The 18,506-nt window shown below is 42.5% G+C and overlaps 1 pseudogene; it reads left to right on the forward strand.

Moving 5' to 3' along the window:
• LOC149187671 (putative eukaryotic translation initiation factor 5-2) overlaps positions 1–18,385 on the forward strand; it is a 191,030-nt pseudogene extending 172,645 nt beyond the window's left edge.
• Positions 18,386–18,506: the final 121 nt, after the last annotated feature.

An 18,506-nucleotide genomic window follows, 5' to 3' on the forward strand; every position in this document is an offset into this window, starting at 1 on the left:
TTTCACACTCCACGACCTTGCAATGTTTCTGTAAGCTCTTTGATTGCACAATGACTTAGATTTATGATGGAAACTTGTTTATATAGGCTTGGAGATCATGTTTTAAATTTGATTTTTCAAAAAACCCACCTTTCTAATGTCCTGTTTGACACTTTTTCACTGACTTTAATACAACCCTGATTTTCACTTTTTCTATGAATTTTGGCTCAAATGATGAAATTTTCGACACTTTTTACGGGGATTGGATGACAGAGCATTTTGCCATGGAAACCATGACTGCACCTGTAGAAATCAACTGAAGACTCTTTTTGAAAATTTTATCATCAATAGCACTGTTTGACTTTTCTTCAAAACAGAGTTTTGAAGAACAGTCAAAGTTTATCAATATGACGATGAAACTCTACGGATCATTACTTTGCAAGGTCATCACTCTGGCCTACATGGCTTTACTGGACATATTAAAGACCAAATTGTTTAATTCCTAGACCAAATGACCAAAAATGACCTTTGTCCGTTAAAGGACCAGACCTTGACTATCATGGACTTTGGTGATTATTAACACAAGACTTAAGCCAGCAGGAGCCAGACATGAGGGGAGATGACTAGCATGACCTTCTTCGTCAGATCATGGAATGCCCCTAGTGGAATGCAGCTGAGTGAATGTAGCGGGACACCTAAAAATGAAATGCATAAAGAGTTTTGATCTCTGACGGAGGACTGACCAGATCGACTCTAACACAGTCCATACCTCTTGTGGAGTCTTATCCTACAACGTTGATGAAGGTGATCTGTTGGCCAGGTAACATGTTGTCTCCACTGCAACTGCCCAAAATTCCTGTCCTAACCCAGCACCATTGAGCATGCTGCTTGCCCATTCCAGTAACGTCTTGTTCATTCTTTCTACAACTCCATTTTTCTTAGGTGTGTATGGAGTAGTCCTCTTCCATGCTATACCACACTTCTTATAGAATTCTTCAAATTCCTTATTGAAAAAATCTCCACCATTATTTGTCCTCAACACCTTTATCTTCTTCTCTATCTAGTTTTCCACAAGAGCCTTAAATTATTTAAACTTGTCAAAGACTTCAGATTTATTCTTAAGGAAATATATCCATGTATTCTTTGAGAAGTCATCTATAAATTATACATAGTACATAGACTTACCCAGTGATGGAACCTTCATAGGTCCAAACACATCACTTTTCACAAGCCATAATATAAGTTTCGCCCTCTTACCACCAGAGGGGAAACTCACCCGATTTTGCTTCCCATATACACAATTTTCACTAAAATCAAAATCCAGAGAGCTATTGCTCATACCTTGATCCAGGTGGATATTGGTGGCCACCTGCCAAATCCACCTGGACCCCCACCATTGTCTTTCTCAGCATTTTCAGTTTCCTTAATTGTAGCACAACTTACTATTTTTAGCAGTTTTTCGGGTCCTGAACTTCCAGAGCCGTTTTGAGGCCCTAAACGACGTCTTTTGGGGAATCCGGGGGAAACACGAGTCCATGGAATGGAATGGTGTTGCCTGTTCCAACAATGATAGTGCTCGGATAGATCTTTCTAATGAGCTATTGTACGCGTCAAACGGAGATCATATGCCAAAGTTACGACCCCGGGAAGTTGATGTACCAACTTACCCCCAAACGGGGCCCACAGTTTGGCGTTTCATCTCCTAGGGTTAGGTTTTGGAATGTTAAGGGTTTTTCCATTGTTTCTCAACAATAAATAGGCCTTCGAGCCTCATTGTAACACAGTTCAGAGGCATGTAGCCATCACATCTCTTCTCAGAGATAAGCTACCATTGCCCTAGCTAGTTCATTTCCATTTCTGTTTGTAAGCATATTTCAGTATTTTCCATTAATGAAATGAAGTATTATTTCCACTGCATCTTTGTGTATATGGTTATCTCTATAATTTGTTGCGTTCCTGTTTAAATCCGGATCAGTGGTATCAGAGCATCTGCTTTTTCTTTGTTTTTCTTTGCATGTCCCCAACAAGGTCGGGATATAAGGAGTTAGGGCTTGAACTGGTTGAACCTTTGCAAGACCAGCCTCGCAAATCCCGACGGCCTCCCATGGCGGACGAGAAGAAAGACGAGGGGGCAAGAGATCCCTTCAAAATCTTGCTCGAAGAAGCGCTCGAGCGACAACGGAACGCGATGATGGACAGCTTTGCGCAGATCCTTCAGCGGCTACCCAGAAGCGGCGCATCGGCTTCCAGCAGCTCCTCTGGAAACGCCACACCCTTTAAGGTACAAGTTAATTTTGAAATCCCCATATTCGAGGGTCAGATAGACGCCGATGCCATAGATAAATGGTTAAATCTGCTAGAGGGTTATTTTTCTGTTCATGAATTTTCGAGTCGGGAAAAGATTGTTTTTGCTCTTCTCAAAGCAGCCCCCCACATCAAGGACTGGTGGGAAACCTACTGCGAGCAGAAGGATGAAAGTACTGGCTCACTATTTTCAGCCGCACCCACCTGGGATTCGTTCCGGGATGCCATCAAGGAGCAGTACTACCCTGTCGGAAGCTATGAGGATGAATACATAAAGTGCACCACGCTGCGGCAGGGAAGGGACCAAGACGTGCTGGAGTTCACCAATCTTTTCCATACCCTCCGCACAAAGTTGGGTATCAAGGATTCAGAGCAACATTTGATACTCAAATATCGTGGCTGCCTGTACAAGTACATCCAGGAAGAAATATAGTTCCTAAACATCCCCTCGCTCGGCGCAGCATACCGGTATGCCGTCAAGGTCGAGCAGAAGTTTAAACAAAAGAAGCGAGACTTTGGATCTACGAATCCAAAGCAGGGGAAAGGTGCCCCTAAACCACAGAACAAAGGACAAAGCCAAGGCGGGACAGCCCAAGACAACCAGCCGAAGCTGCAAGCAAAGAGCAACGCCGCGAAGTTGAGAAAGGACACTGGAAAATGGTGCGAGTTCCATAAGAGCTCCACTCACAACACAAGTGAGTGTCGGGCCAAGCAGTCACTGGTGGCTGAGCTAAAGGTTTCAGAATCAGATGCATGTTCCGACTCTAAGTCAGAACCCGATAAGGGGTATGAAAAAGGGAAGCAGATCATTGATGCAGATCCCAGCGCCACTGTTGCTACCGCAAAGATCCAGAAAAATGAACCCGAAGATCCAGAGGAGGAGGAGCGTCTCTTCCACTCCCAGATGTGGGTAAAGGGCTCCCCGATACAGTTCATTGTTGATAGCGGGAGTCAAAAGAACCTCATTTCGGCAGAGGTCGTGAAGCGGTTGGGCTTACCGACCACAGCACATCCACAACCATACACCATTGGGTGGCTTCACCAAGGGCGAGATCTCCGCGTGAGCCAGCAGTGTCGCCTTCCATACAACATCTAGCCCTTCACGGATGAGGTATTGCGTGACATTGCTCCCATTGAAGTTTGTGATGTATTACTGGGACAACCATACTTGTGGAAGTGACATGCTGTGTATGAATCAAGGCCCCGTGCTGTTATTATTACATTGGGAAATAAGTTGTTCAGGATACCAGAGGTAGCACCACCTGCCGCCATCTCTTTGATTACTGCAAAACAATGCAGTAAGATCATTTCCAAAACCAGGAAATTTGTTTTCCTGATGATACGCCCTCAAGGGAAGAAGAAGACAGTGGCCGCGGCCTCCAAACGGGGTCCCTCGGCACGGCAGCTACAGATGGACAAGATTGTGGAGGAGTACGAAGACATCTTCACCTCCCCGGTAGGGGTTCCTCTGCACTGTCAAGTCAAGCACTCCATCGATCTGACCCCAGGTGCGCCGCTACCCAATGGACCAATTTATTGGCGCTCCGTTCTGGAGAACAATGAAATCAAGAGGCAGATTCAGGAGCTCCTGCAGAAAGGTCACATCCATCCGAGTTCTTCGCCCTGTGGGAGCCCGATAGTGTTGGTACAGAAGAAGCATGGGACGTGGAGACTCTGTATTGACTATCGGGCGCTGAACAAGATCACTGTCCGTAATAGGTACCCGATCCCGCGGATTGATGACCTCCTAGACCAACTAAAGGGGGCGAAATATTTCAGCAAGATCGATCTGAAGTCAGGATATCACCAGGTACCAATTGAACCCTCAGATGTGTGGAAGACTGCCTTCAAATCCAAGGAGGGCCTCTTCGAATGGTTGGTCATGCCTTTCGGATTGACGAATGCTCATGCAACCTTTATGAGGCTAATGGATGACATCTTGCGGCCATTCACCAACTCCTTTGTAGTAGTATACTTGGATGACATTCTGATCTTCAGCCAGAGTTGGGAAGAGCACCTCCACCACATCCGACAGGTTCTCCAAACACTGCGGCAACACAAGCTATGTGCCAATTTGGAGAAATGCACTTTTGGCATGACCGAGGTACAGTATCTGGGATACATCATTGATGAACAGGGGGTGCATGTCGATCCAGCCAAGGTCCAAGTCATTCGGGATTGGCCCTCTCTAACCACTCTAACAGAGCTCCGCAGCTTTCTAGGTCTTGCCAACTTCTACCGCAGGTTTGTGTTGGGATTTTCTCATATTTCTTGGCCCTTGAGTCAAGTCACCAAGGGCGGGGCGAAAGCAAAATTCTTTTGGTTTGAATCTCAACAGAAGGCATTCAAGGAGTTGAAGGATCGCCTCTGCACGGCACCAGTGCTCGCGTTACCAGATTTACAACAACCATTTGAGGTCGAGACAGATGCCTCTGACTATGCTATTGGGGCAGTCCTTACTCAACATGGACATCCAGTGGCATATCACAGTGAAACACTTTTAGACACGGTCCGGAAGTACCCCACTTATGATAAAGAGATGTATTCCATTGTACAGGCCTGCCGACAATGGAAGCATTACATTTTGGGGAAGGAAACGGTCATCCACACAGACCATCGACCTCTGCAGTTCATACAGACCCAAAGGAAATTGCAGAATGATCGCCATCAGAAGTGGTCTACATACCTGCAATAGTTTCACTTGAATATCAAGTATAAAAAGGGCAGCACCAATAATGTTGCAGATTGCCTCAGTCGACCACCGATCATGGCGCTAACCACCGTGCTCAACTCTTGCGGGCACGAGACTTCTGATTGGCCACTTCTCTACAAAAGCGACCCAGAATTCGGCCACACATACCAGACACTCTTGGAGGGTCGGCAGGTTGCAGATTTTCACCTCCAGGATGCCCTATTATGCCACCTCGGTCACCTTTGTGTTCCTTCAAGCGAGCGTGCCAAGATGATTTGGGAAGCACACTACAGTCGGGCTGCTGGGCATTTCGGGGTCGAGAAAACAGTGGCAGTACTGCAAAACTATTTCTATTGGCCAAATCTTCGACAGGATGTTGGGAAGTACATCCGATCATGTACTGCCTGTGCCATTGCCAAACCGACCATTAAGAAGCAAGGCCTCTATACCCCGTTTCCTACCCCTAGTCGACCTTGGGAATCCATCTCCATGGATTACATGTCAGGCCTTCCTTCCACTAAGCATGGAAATGATTTTGTTTTTGTGGTCGTCGACAGGTTCTCAAAGATGGCCATTATGATGGCCTGCAAGAAGAATATCACAGCAGCAGCCACTGCTAAACTTTTCTTTGAACGAGTGTGGGTGCACTTTGGGATCCCATAGTCTATCATCTCAGATCAGGACAGTCGGTTTCTCAGCACCTTTTGGTCCAGTCTCTGGTCAATGCTGGACACCAAACTCACGAAGTCCACAGCCTTCCATCCTCAAACTGATGGCCAAACAGAGGTTGTCAATAGGATGATTGTGCACATTCTGCGCATGTATAACTCAAAGCATCCACGCACATGAGACGAGAGCCTCCCCTACGTTCAGCACAGCTACAACCGAGCTCTTCACAACTCCACTGGCCATAGCCCTTTTTAGGTGGGTTTGGGATTCCAGCCACTATGCCCCATTGATGTGGCCATGCCACTTGCAGCTACTCACATGAATTCAGCTCATGTCCAGTCCGAAACAGATAAGGCCACCAACTTCATTGAGCGCATCCAACATACTCTCCAGCAGGTCCATGACATTCTTGAGAAATCAAATGCCAAGTACAAGCAGCGACATGATCAACATCGGGTGTCGCACAAGTTTCAGGTGGGCGACAAAGTCTGGTTGCATTTGCAAAAGGAACGCCTTACTGGGGCCTATCGGAAATTGAGACCACTCCGATATGGTCCTTACACCATTACTAAGGCTATGGGAGACAATGCATTTGAGCTCATCATTCCCCCATTCCTTGGCCTGCACCCAGTATTCAATGTGGACCGCCTTCGGCCATACTTTCCACCATTGCTAGACACATCCGACATTGCAGAACAGCTCAAACCCACAGAATTAAATCCAGATTGCATGGAACAAGCTGCAACTGATCGGATCATGGACACACAGATCAAGAACACTCGCCAACAGAATATCCAACTGTATCGAGTTGTCAAAGCGGGCCAACTCCTTCAGCAGGGCAAGTGGCTCACCAGGGAACAAGTTCAGCAGAATTTTCCTCATCTCATGGAGGAGCTCAACGCAATGGGAACCATTTCTTCCTAAGGGGGGAGGAATGATCCAGGTGGATATTGGCGGCCATCTGCCAAATCCACCTAGACCCCCACCATTTTCTTTCTCAACATTTTCAGTTTCCTTAATTGTAGCACAACTTACTATTTTTAGCAGTTTTTCGGGTCCTGAACTTCCAGAACCGTTTTGAGGCCCTAAACGACGCTTTTTGGGGAATCCGGGGGCAACACGAGTCCATTCCATGGACTCGTGTTGCCCGTTCCAACAATGATAGTGCTCGGATAGATCTTTCTAATGAGCTATTGTACGCGTCAAACGGAGATCATATGCCAAAGTTACGACCCCGGGAAGTTGATGTACCAACTTACCCCCAAACGGGGCCCACAGTTTGGCGTTTCATCTCCTAGGGTTAGGTTTTGGAATGTTAAGGGTTTTTCCATTGTTTCTCAACAATAAATAGGCCTTCGAGCCTCATTGTAACACAGTTCAGAGGCATGTAGCCATCACATCTCTTCTCAGAGATAAGCTACCATTGCCCTAGCTAGTTCATTTCCATTTCTGTTTGTTAGCATATTTCAGTATTTTCCATTAATGAAATGAAGTATTATTTCCACTGCATCTTTGTGTATATGGTTATCTCTGTAATTTTTTGCGTTCCTGTTTAAATCCGGATCATACCTTCTACAATACCTTTACCACGAAGTATTCGAAGGCCATTCTCTCTAATATGTCAAAGCCTTTGATGCCACAACATGGTCTTCTCTCCAGAGACCACTAGATTTTTTGCTCCACTTTTAGGAACCACAGAACTATTGCACCCATCAACAACAGTGCTACCTTGCAGCTTTTATAGAGTTCCAATTCAAACTCCCCGCATCAATACCAGTGTTCCCTGAACCATCTTGCAGGTATCCTTCTCAAACACTATTTTTACACCTGCATCATCTAGCTTACCTACATAAATTAGATTTCTGGCCAATGCAGGAATATGAAGAACACCCGAAAGTGTTCTAACCCTTCCACCTTGCAACTTCAACTTTACTTTTATGTGACCAATGATTCTAGCCTTCTTATCATCCCCTAAGAAGACATCACAATGATCGTGTTTCTCATACTCGCAGAACCACTCTCTATTGGGAGTGAAGTGAGAGGATGCACCTGACCCAATCAACCATGCCTCATGATCTACATGTGTACTTGAAGAAGCCAAGTACACATCCCTACCTTCATCTGAGGTGGTTTTCGCCTCTGCAAAAGGAGAATCATCAGATCCCTTTCCTCTTTCAAGAGCTTTAGATTTACAATCCCTTTTGTAGTGCCCTTCCTTTCTGCATTTCCAGCACACCACCTTTACAATTTTTCTTGGATATTTAGATCTCCCTCTAGATTTAGATCTCCCACTCAATTACTTATTTTTGTTTCTATTCTAGGACCGTCCTCGTACAGACAAGGCATCACCATTTTGGCTCTCCATATTTTTCTGTTTCATCTCCTCCGTCAGCAAGGATGAGACTATTTCATCAAACTACAAGGCATTTGCATTGCTACCTATTGCAATAACCATACTATCCCACGAATCTGGTAGAGAACACAACAAACTAATGCACTTATCTTCATCTTAAATTTTAATATCAACAGACAATAACTGACTTACCATAGTATTAAATGCATTCAGATTCTCTGTCACTGAGTCTCCATCTTTCATCCTCAGGTTATACATCTTTTTCCATAGGAACAGTTTATTCACCTGAGACTTATATTGGTACAAAGTCCCTAACTTGTCCCACAAATCCTTCGTTGTAGCTTCCGCTGATACATTCAACAATACTGAATCTGAGACACACAATCGTATTATGCTCTTTGCCTTTTGATCCAACTTCTTCCATTCTTCATGAGACACTCCCGTTCATTTAGTACCCCAATCTACCACGATCCACTAATCTTTATCCACCAACAGATCCTCCATCTTGAGTTTCCACAACTCAAAACTCTGACCATTAAATTTCTCGATCTCCATCTTTCCACTGCTTGCCATCTTCTCTCACCACCAGAATCGATCCCGCAGATCTCCCACTTAACAGGGTCTACCACAGGCCCGAGTGAAACCCCTCAGCAACAAAGGTGTCCCCTTGAAGCCAAAACAGCTCCAATACCAAATGTAGGTTTTAACCCCATACAAAAATTACCTGCATACGAATTCTAAAACACAGAAAATAAACAATGTGAGAGAATAAAACATAAAACACATATGCATAGAGATTTTCCCCTGGATCCCAAAACCGGGACTACCAGCTTGATTTTTCATTATATTCCTTTCAATGTTACTATACATATTTATACATGTTGAAGCATCCAATACCATGGACCAAAAACCATTGTGTTCAAAACCATGGACCGAAAACCATCACATCCAAAACCATGTGTGAAAACCATGCACAAAACCATAGGTAGGTCTGCCCAACCTAATATAGGGAATTGATTTTGGTGATATTTTTTCTCCTGTTACCAAGGTAGCTTCTATTAGATTACTTTTAGCTATTGTTGCTGCTTTTGATTTTGATGTGGAACAGATGGATGTGAAGACAACATTTCTTCACAGAGATATGAAAGAAGAGATCGACATGAAGCAACCTGAAGGCCTTGTGGTGAAGGGTAAGAAAGAACTGGTATGCAAATTTAAAACATCTCTATATGGGTTAAAACAGTCACCAAGGATGTGGTATCAAATATTTGATACATTTATATGAGGACTTGGCTTCACAAGAAGAAAGGTAGATCACCACATATATTTTAAATTAGTTGGTGATCGTGTTATTTATCTGGCCTTGTATGTGGATGATATGTTGCTAGTTGGAAATGACAAAGAAATTATCTAGGATTTGACGGCCCAATTGTCCTCCAAATTTGACATGAAATATATTGGCGTTGCAAACTATATTTTTGGCATGAAAATTAACCGAGATCAGGGAAAGAGGAAGCTCTGGTTAAACCAGAGGAAGTATGTTAAGAGAATACTACAGAGGTTTAATATGCAGGATAGTAAACTGGTGAAAGTTACTATTCCTGTAGGTGTAAAGTTATCTATTGAACAGTGTCTGAAGACATAAGAAGAAGAAGAGGACATGTCTCGTGTTCCATATGCAAGTACAGTCAATAGCCTGATATATGTAATGGTCTATACTAGAGCAGACATTGCACATGTAGTGGGAGTATTGAACAGGTTTAGGTCAAAACCAGGGAAGGAGCATTGGACAATAGTGAAGTGGGCTTTCAGGTATTTGGTTGGGACTAGTGATTATCGTTTATGCTGCCAAGGAGGACCAGGTTTGGATAGAGTTTTGGAAATCAGTGGCTTCACTGATGCAGATTGGGCTGGAGATTTGGATCAGGGAAGATCTACAAGTGGGTATGTGTTTAACCTATTTGGATGTGCAGTCAGTTGAGTAAGAGACAATATGTAGTGGCACTCTCAACTAGAGAGGCAGAATACATGGTAGCCACTCATGCACAGAAGGGAGCAGTTTGGTTGTAGAGATTGTGTTCAAGTATGGGGTTAGTATAATGAGCTATAAGGAGACTGTGATAGCCAAAGTGAAATTTTCTTGGGAAAGAACCCTTCTTATCATTCAAAGACAAAGCACATTGACGTTGACTACCACTTTGTGAGGGATATGGTAGAAGACAAAAAGGTGTTGTTGGTAAAAGTGGACACTTTGAAGAATACTACAGATGCATTGACAAAGTTTGTGAGCACTAAGAAGTTATATTGGTGTAGAGAAATAATGGGCATTGTAGGGTTGGATCAATAACTAAGCTCTCATGTGGCCCCTTGTGGAAAGAAAACAATAAGTGGGAGAATGTTGTGTTATGTTATACTCTTTACACAACTAGCCCCAACAGTCTAGCAAGGGGGTTAGAGGGGGGGCGGTAGCCCCCCTCTGTAGGTTCTGCAGCAACGCCATGAGAAAAAAAAATCGACCCTATATTAGGTGAGTGGACCTACCCATGGTTTTGTTCATGGATTTTTCACATGTTTTGGGCAAGATGGTTTTCGGTCCATGGTATTTTGTATATCCGGTCAAGGGAACTGTGGTAATGTTCTAATCTAGGGTTAATGGATTGGGTTTATGGATGCCTTGACATGTATCTATATGTATTGTAACATTGAAAGGAACATAATGAAAAATCAATCTATTAGTCCCGATTTTGGGATGATCTAGGGGGGAATCTCTGTGTATATTTCTTTTATGTGTTATGCTCTCGCCATTGTTTATTTCTTGTTTTTAGACTTTGTATGCAAGTAATTTTTTTACAGGGTTAAAACCTACAAAGTAGGGAGGCCCCAAGAACTTGAAGCGGGTTCCAGAAAAAAAAATACCACTGCCCACATAAGATAGATTGGGTACAAGACCACCACCAATGACATAACCACCAACAGGAAAGGCATCAATCAAAGAAGGACCTAGCACTACCAATGGTTGCATGGGATTAGGAATTCCCTTAATAGGAAGATATGGGCTAGAAAAATTTCTCCTATTTTGTAATGGAGGGGAAGCTGAACTAAGAAACAAATTCCAACTGAAAGGGTTATTGAACATTTTCAAATGGGTAACACCTGGTTGGGTGAGGGTCTTATCCAAGTGGATATTGTTGACCACCCTCCTATTCCACATGGAAACACAATACGATATTTTTTATTTTCCTTAATTGTAGCACTGTTTACGATTTTCGGCAGTTTCTCAAGTCATAATCTTCTAGAGACATTTTGTGGCCCTAAACGATGTCTTTTTGGATATATCTGAATAGGATTTGGTGGACTCTGGCATCATAGGTGGAGAAGACTTAGATGAGGCTAGCAAGATGAGTTCTCTCTATAGCTCATACACTCCTACAACAACATATATTGTTTTCTTAATTTATGCACAACTTCATTTATATATGGAAAAGATGAGTTGAATTTAGGTAAAACATAGTTATTAATAGCTAATGGCTAAGTTTATGAATGGAAGTGCTTCTAAACCATAGTAAACTCAAGGAACAAAAATGACAACTATAGGTACTTCTAATAAATTTAGAAATAGTGATATATCCAACAAGAAATATTAAGTTATGCAGTGATCAAACAATAAATCTGTTTTTGGGTTGTGTGAATGGAACCCTCCAACCATGATCCCATAAGGGAGATGAGGCAGAGGCCACTACCACCATCTTTTCTAAAGTATTTACTATCACTATTGTACCACTGATATATCTATCCACAAATGGAAGTAAACTAAGTAATCATCCTAATACTTTTTTTCGGATGGCATCCCCATGGGTAGAATTGAGTTAACTTAGTCATTTTTGTAAAGAATTTTGTAAAAGATGTAAAGTCTCCGTGAAATGTGGACGCAGAGTGCGCAGATAGATAGGAGTGAAAGGGGTCTTAGGCCCCTAGTTTGGTTTTCAAGACTTAACCATGAGCCGAGGGCGATGGTATTCTATTAGGAAAGGTATAAATAGTTGAGTCTTAGCGAGTCTTAGAGATAACTTTGGATAGAGAGTGTGGTACGTTGAAGTGTTTTTGTTGTCTTGAGCAATAGCTAAGGCAGGAAGACTCTGCTTCCTACACTTAGGTAGAGGAAGGGAGGCTCCTGCACCTGAGTGCACAGGAGGCTTGGGTAGAGTCTGCATCTGAGTGTGTGGACCCCTACAGTTGTGTATGCAGGATAAGAAGAGTCTGTAATCAGTGAATTAAAGATCAATGAAGACAACTTTTTGAAGAATTATTGAGTATTTCCATTGCATTTGTTTATGTTATATGTTGATGATTAATGATATGTTTTCTGAAATATTGAATGAATGCTATGTGAATTCATTGAATCAATTTTAATAGTATATCAAATGAATGGTTATCCACTTCCGCAAAATTAAAAGCTATTTCTCTTATGTTTTTTGACGAATTAAGTAGATCTACATGAAATTCGATATAGGGTTTCCTCTTGATGTGCGAAAGTAGCTGAATCAATTGTTTAAGGTCCACAAAGACTGATCATGAACCTTAGCGAAGGTCTGAAGGCAACTTTAACTTAGTTATAGTAACGAGCCCTAAAAGTGTATCGATCTACCCTGATGCATATCTAAGGCACTGGAATGTTGGGTTGTGTTATATTCTTTCCATGACTAACCCACGTAGTGAACTGGGGAGTTAGAGGCGGCCCTGTTCAAGGGGTTTGAGGGGGGCGAACTTACCTATGGTTTTCGGTCCATGGTTTTGGACGCGATGGTTTTTCGGTCCATGGTTTTGGATGCTTTGGCATGTATAAATATGTATTGTAACATTGAAAGGAACATAATGAAAAATCAAGCTGGTAGTCCCGGTTTTGGGATCCAGTGGGAAAATCTCTGTGTATATGTGTTTTATGTGTTATGGTCTCACATTTTTTATTTTCTATGTTTTAGAATTCGTATGCAGGTAATTTATGTATGGGGTTAAAACCTTCATTTGGTATCAGAGCTGTTTTGGCTTCAAGGGGACGAATTTATTGCTGAGGGGTTTTGCTCGAGCATGTGGTAGACCCTGCTCAGTGGGAGATCTGCGAGATCGATTCTGGTGGTGGAAGAAGATGGCGAGCAGTGGAAAGATAGAGATCGAGAAATTTAATAGTCAGAGTTTTGAGTTGTGGAAACTCAAGATGGAGGATCTATTGGTGGATAAAGTTTAGTGGATCGTGGTAGATCCAGGTACTAAACCAACGGGAGTGTCCGATGAAGAATGGAAGAAGTTGGATCGGAAGGCAAAGAGCACAATACAATTGTGTGTCTCAGATTCAGTATTGTTGAGTGTATCAGGGGAAGCTATAGCAAAGGCTTTGTGGGACAAGTTAGGGACTTTGTACCAATCTAAGTCTCTAGTGAATAAAATGTTCCTGTGGAAAAAGCTGTATAACCTGAGGATGAAAGATGGAGACTCGGTGATAGAGCATTCGAATGCATTTAATACTGTGGTAAGTCAGTTATCATTTGTTGATATCAAAATTTCAAATGAAGATAAGTGCATTAGTTTGTTGTGTTCTCTACCAGATTCGTGGGATAGTCTGGTTATTGCAATAGGTAGCAATGCAACTACCTTGCAGTTTGATGAAATAGTCTCAGCCTTGTTGACGGAGGAGATGAGACGGAAAAATATGGAGAGCCAAAATGGTGATGCCTTGTCTGTATGAGGATGGTCCCAGAACATAAACAAAAATAAGTCATCGTGTGGGAGATCTAAATCTAGAGGGAGATCTAAATCTCCAGGAAAACTTGTAAAGGTGGTGTGCTGGAAATGTAGAAAGGAAGGGCACTTCAAAAGGGACTGTAAATGTAAAGCTCCTGATAGAGGAAAAGGATCTGATGATGTGTACTTGGCTTCTTCAAGTACACATGTAAATCATGAGGCATGGTTGATTGACTAAGGTGCATCCTTTCACTTCACTCCCCATAGAGAGTGGTTCTGCGAGTATGAGAAATACAATGGTGGTTATGTCTTCTTAGGGTATGATAGGAAGGCTATCATACTCGCAGAGAAGTAAAGTTGAAGTTGCAAGGTGGAAGGGTTAGAACACTTCCGGGTGTTCTGCATATTCTTGCATTGGCCAGAAATAAGATTTTTGTAAGCAAGTTGGATGATGTTGGTGTAAAATAGTGTTCGAGAAGGATGCATGCAAGATGGTTTAGGGAGCACTGGTATTGATGTGGGGAGTTTGAATTGGAACTCTATACAAGCTACAAGGTAGCACTGTTGTTGATGGGTGCAACAGTTCTGTGGTTCCTAAAAGTGGAGCTGAAAACCTAGTGGTCTCTGGAGAGAAGACCATGTTGTGGCATCAAAGGCTTGGACATATTGGAGAGAAGGGCCTTTGAATACTTCATGATAAAGGTATGGTATAAGGTATGAGTAATAACTCTCTGGACTTTGATTTCTGTGAAAATTGTGTGTATGGGAAGTAGAATTAGGTGAGTTTCGCCTCTGGTGGTAAGAGGGAAAAACAGATATTAGAGCTTGTGCACAATGATGTGTTTGGACCTGTGAAGCTTCCATCACTGGGTAAGTCTGTGTACTATGTATCATTTATAGATGACTTCTCAAGGAATACATGGATATATTTCCTTAAGAAGAAATCTGAAGTCTTTGACAGGTTTGAAGAATTTAAGGCTCTGGTGGAAAACCAGACAGAGAAGAAGATAAAGGTGCTAAGGACAGATAACGGTGGAGAGTTTTGTAGTAAGGAATTTGAAGAATTATGTAAGAAGTGTGGTATAGCATGACAAAAGACTACTCGATATACACCTCAGCAAAATGGAGTTGCAGAAACAATGAACAAGACATTGATGGAAAGGGAAAGAAGCATGCTCAGTGGTGCCGGGTTAGGACAGGAATTATGGGCAGAGGCGGTGGAGACAACATGTTATCTGGTCAACAAATCACCTTCATCAGCGTTGGACGATAAGAATCCATAAGAGGTATGGACTGGTAAGAAACCCTCTCTTTCACATCTGAGGGTATTTAGATGTGATGCATATGTACATGTTCCAAAGGAGAAATGAACCAAGTTGGATAGTAAATCTCAAAAGTGCATCTTTATTGGGTATAAGGATGGTTTAAAGGGATATAAGCTTTGGAAACTAGAAACAAGGAAGGTTGTGTACCGCCGAGATGTGGTGTTCAGAGAGGTGAAAGATGTTATTAAATATGAAGTCCAACCAAAGGAACCTGAGAAGATAGAGTTTGAGCTTGAGGAAGAATCAGACTCTACAGCAGAGGAGGAATCAGAAGATGAAGAGCCACAAACTCCAGGTGTGAGAAGATCAGTTCGAGAAAGAAGGTAGCCAGAAAGGTATAGCCCATCTGCTTTCTGTTCAAATTTTGCTTTATCTATTACTGACGATGATCCCAGAACTGTGAAGGAAGTAGTAGATTCAGAGGATGGAAAACTCTGGAAAGAGGCCATGGTTGATGAAATGGCATCTTTGCACAAAAATGAGGCTTGGGATCTGATGGAGTTGCCGGTTGGAAGGAAACCCATTGGCAGCAAATGGGTGTTCAAGAAGAAGACAAATGCAAAAGGAAAGGTGGAGAAATACAAAGCTCGGTTGGTAGCAAAAGGTTATTCCCAGGTGCCAGGAATTGATTTTGGTGATATTTTTTCTCTTGTTGCCAAGGTAACTTCTGTTAGATTACTTTTATCTATTACAACTGCTTTTGATTTTGAGGTAGAATAGATGGATGTGAAGAAATCATTTCTTCACGGGGATCTGGAAGAGGGGATCTACATGAAGCAACCTGAAGGCTTTGCGGTGAAGGGTAAGAAAGAACTGGTATGCAAGTTAAAGAAGTCTCTGTATGGGTTAAAATAGTCACCAAGGATGTGGTATCAGAAATTTGATACATTTATATGGGGACTTGGCTTCACCACAAGCAAAGCAGATCATTGTGTGTATTTTAAATTAATTGGTGACCGTGTTATTTATCTAGTCTTGTATGTGGATGATATGTTGCTAGTTGGAAATGACAAAGAAATTATCCAGGATTTGAAGACCGAATTGTCCTCCAAATTCGACATGAAAGATCTTGGTGCTGCAAACTATATTTTGGGCATGGAAATTAAAAGAGATCGGGCAGAGAGGAAGCTCTGGTTAAACCATAGGAAGTATGTCAAGATAATACTGCAGAGGTTTAATATGCAGGATAGTAAACTAGTGAAGGTTCCTATTCCTGTAGGTGTAAATCTATCTGCAGAACAGTGTCCCAAGACACAAGAAGAAGAAGAGGATATGTCCCGTGTTCCATATGCAAGTGCAGTCGGTAGCCTGATGTATTCAATGGTATGTACTAGACCAGACATTTCACATGCAGTGGGAGTATTGAGTAGGTTTATGTCAAAACCAGGGAAGGAGTACTGGACAGCAGTGAAGCGGGTTTTTCAGGTATTTGTATGGCACTAGTGATTATGGTTTGCGCTACCAAGGAAGACCAGGATTGGACAGAGTGTTGGATATTCATGGCTTTGTTGATGCAGACTGGGCTGGAGATCTAGATCAGAGAAGATCTACAAGTGGATATGTGTTTAACCTATTTGGAGTTGCACTCAATTGGATGAGCAAGAAACAATTTGTAGTGGCACTATCAACTGCAGAGGCAGAATACATGGCAGCCACTCATGCAAGCAAGGAAGCAATTTGGTTCCAGAGATTGTGTTCAAGTATGGGGTTAGTATAGGGAGCTATAAGAGTAGACTGTGACATCCAAAGTGCAATTTTCTTGGCAAAGAACCCTGCTTATCATTCAAAGACAAAGCACATTAATGTTCAATATCACTTTGTGAGGGATATGATAGAAGACAAAAAGGTGTTGCTGGTAAAGGTGGACACTTTGAAGAATATTGTAGATGCATTGACAAAATTTGTGAACTCTGAGAAGTTCTCTTGGTGTAGAGAAACAATGGGCGTTTCAGGGCTGCAAAAGTGAGTAAGCTCTCATGCGGCCCCCTGTGGAAAGAAAACAACAAGTGGGAGAATGTTGGGTTGTGTTATATTCTTTCCACGACTAACCCACGTAGTGAACCGGGGGGTTAGAGGGGGAGTGGAGACCCCCCTTCGTTGCATCGATTGCGCAGCGTGGGAGTCACAGGGGGGGCGACATCCCCCCTTTTCCAGGGGTTTGAGGGGGGCGGGTAGCCCCCCTCTACGGGGTCTAGGGCAGCGCCCATTGAAATTTTTTTTGGACCCTATACTAGGTTGGGCGAACCTACCTATGGTTTTCAGTCCATGGTTTTGGACGCGATGGTTTTTCAGTCCATGCTATTGGATGGTTCGACATGTATAAATATGTATTGTAGCATTCAAAGGAACATAATGAAAAATCAAGCTGGTAGTCCCGGTTTTGGGATCCAGTGGGAAAATATCTGTGTATATGTGTTTTATGTGTTATGCTCTCGCATTGTTTATTTTCTATGTTTTAGGATTCGTATGCAGGTAATTTTTGTACGGGGTTAAAACCTTCATGGAAGACATAACACTAGTATTTAGATGTAGGATTTTGGTTCTTGCATCCCCCAATACTGCTTCGAGTGAGGTTGCAGCCTACGCTACGCGGGTTGTTTCCAAAAGGGCTAGTAGTGTAGGGTTTTGTTGGTTGGCACAAATAAATCTGAACCTGGGTCAGGGCCCCCTAAGCCAACAAAATGGTTATGTTTCTAGGACCAAGATCTGCTTAAAGAGATGTGTGATGTCACATCATTGGAATTTGACTAAGAAAGACATTGAAAAGTGGTTATATCAGAAGATTCATGAATTTGCAGCTTAAGAAAATAGGAATCAATTCCTGTCGAAAGACGATTCGTTGAGTAGGTATCTATATACAGATGTACATGAAATTTTCTTTAGTAGTTTTCTAGTTGAATTATATGAGTGTTTAGCTAAATTGGTAGACAGACAAGGAAGGTGGAAGCTCGATAGTCCGATAGTGTGGATGCTAGAATTGGTGCGAAGACTAGAGACATTCGATAACAAGATCACATGGGCTATCGATCATTGGATTGATCGAAGTTTGCGAGGATTTGTTATTGAATTTGTAGTAGACACATCAGTTAGCTATAGAGAAGTGGAACGAAAATTATTCGAAGGACCACAAGGTAAGTACGTTAGGTCATTGAATACTTGGATTAAGATGTTGTTGTGTGAAAAGCAGATAATGCTATTACCTGGATGTTCAGAGATACTCAAAGTGGAAGGTTGTTTATAAATCGTGAAGAATCAGGACCAGAATATAGCCCATTGATTGGACCTCCTTCAAGTGACGACGAACGGGTAGTGCAGACTACGCTGTGAAGCACTATTTAGATAATAACTTAGGGTATTCCTAGAACACATCATCCATCCACAACACCTCCACCTCCACCTCCACCACATACACCTTCACCCAAACCTCCACCTCTATTGCCACCATTTA

This window comes from Pinus tabuliformis, chromosome 3_1, assembly GCF_031772625.1.
Source record: "Pinus tabuliformis cultivar Carrire ecotype Pingquan chromosome 3_1, CPIR1, whole genome shotgun sequence".
In the NCBI taxonomy this organism is placed as follows: domain Eukaryota; kingdom Viridiplantae; phylum Streptophyta; class Pinopsida; order Pinales; family Pinaceae; genus Pinus; species Pinus tabuliformis.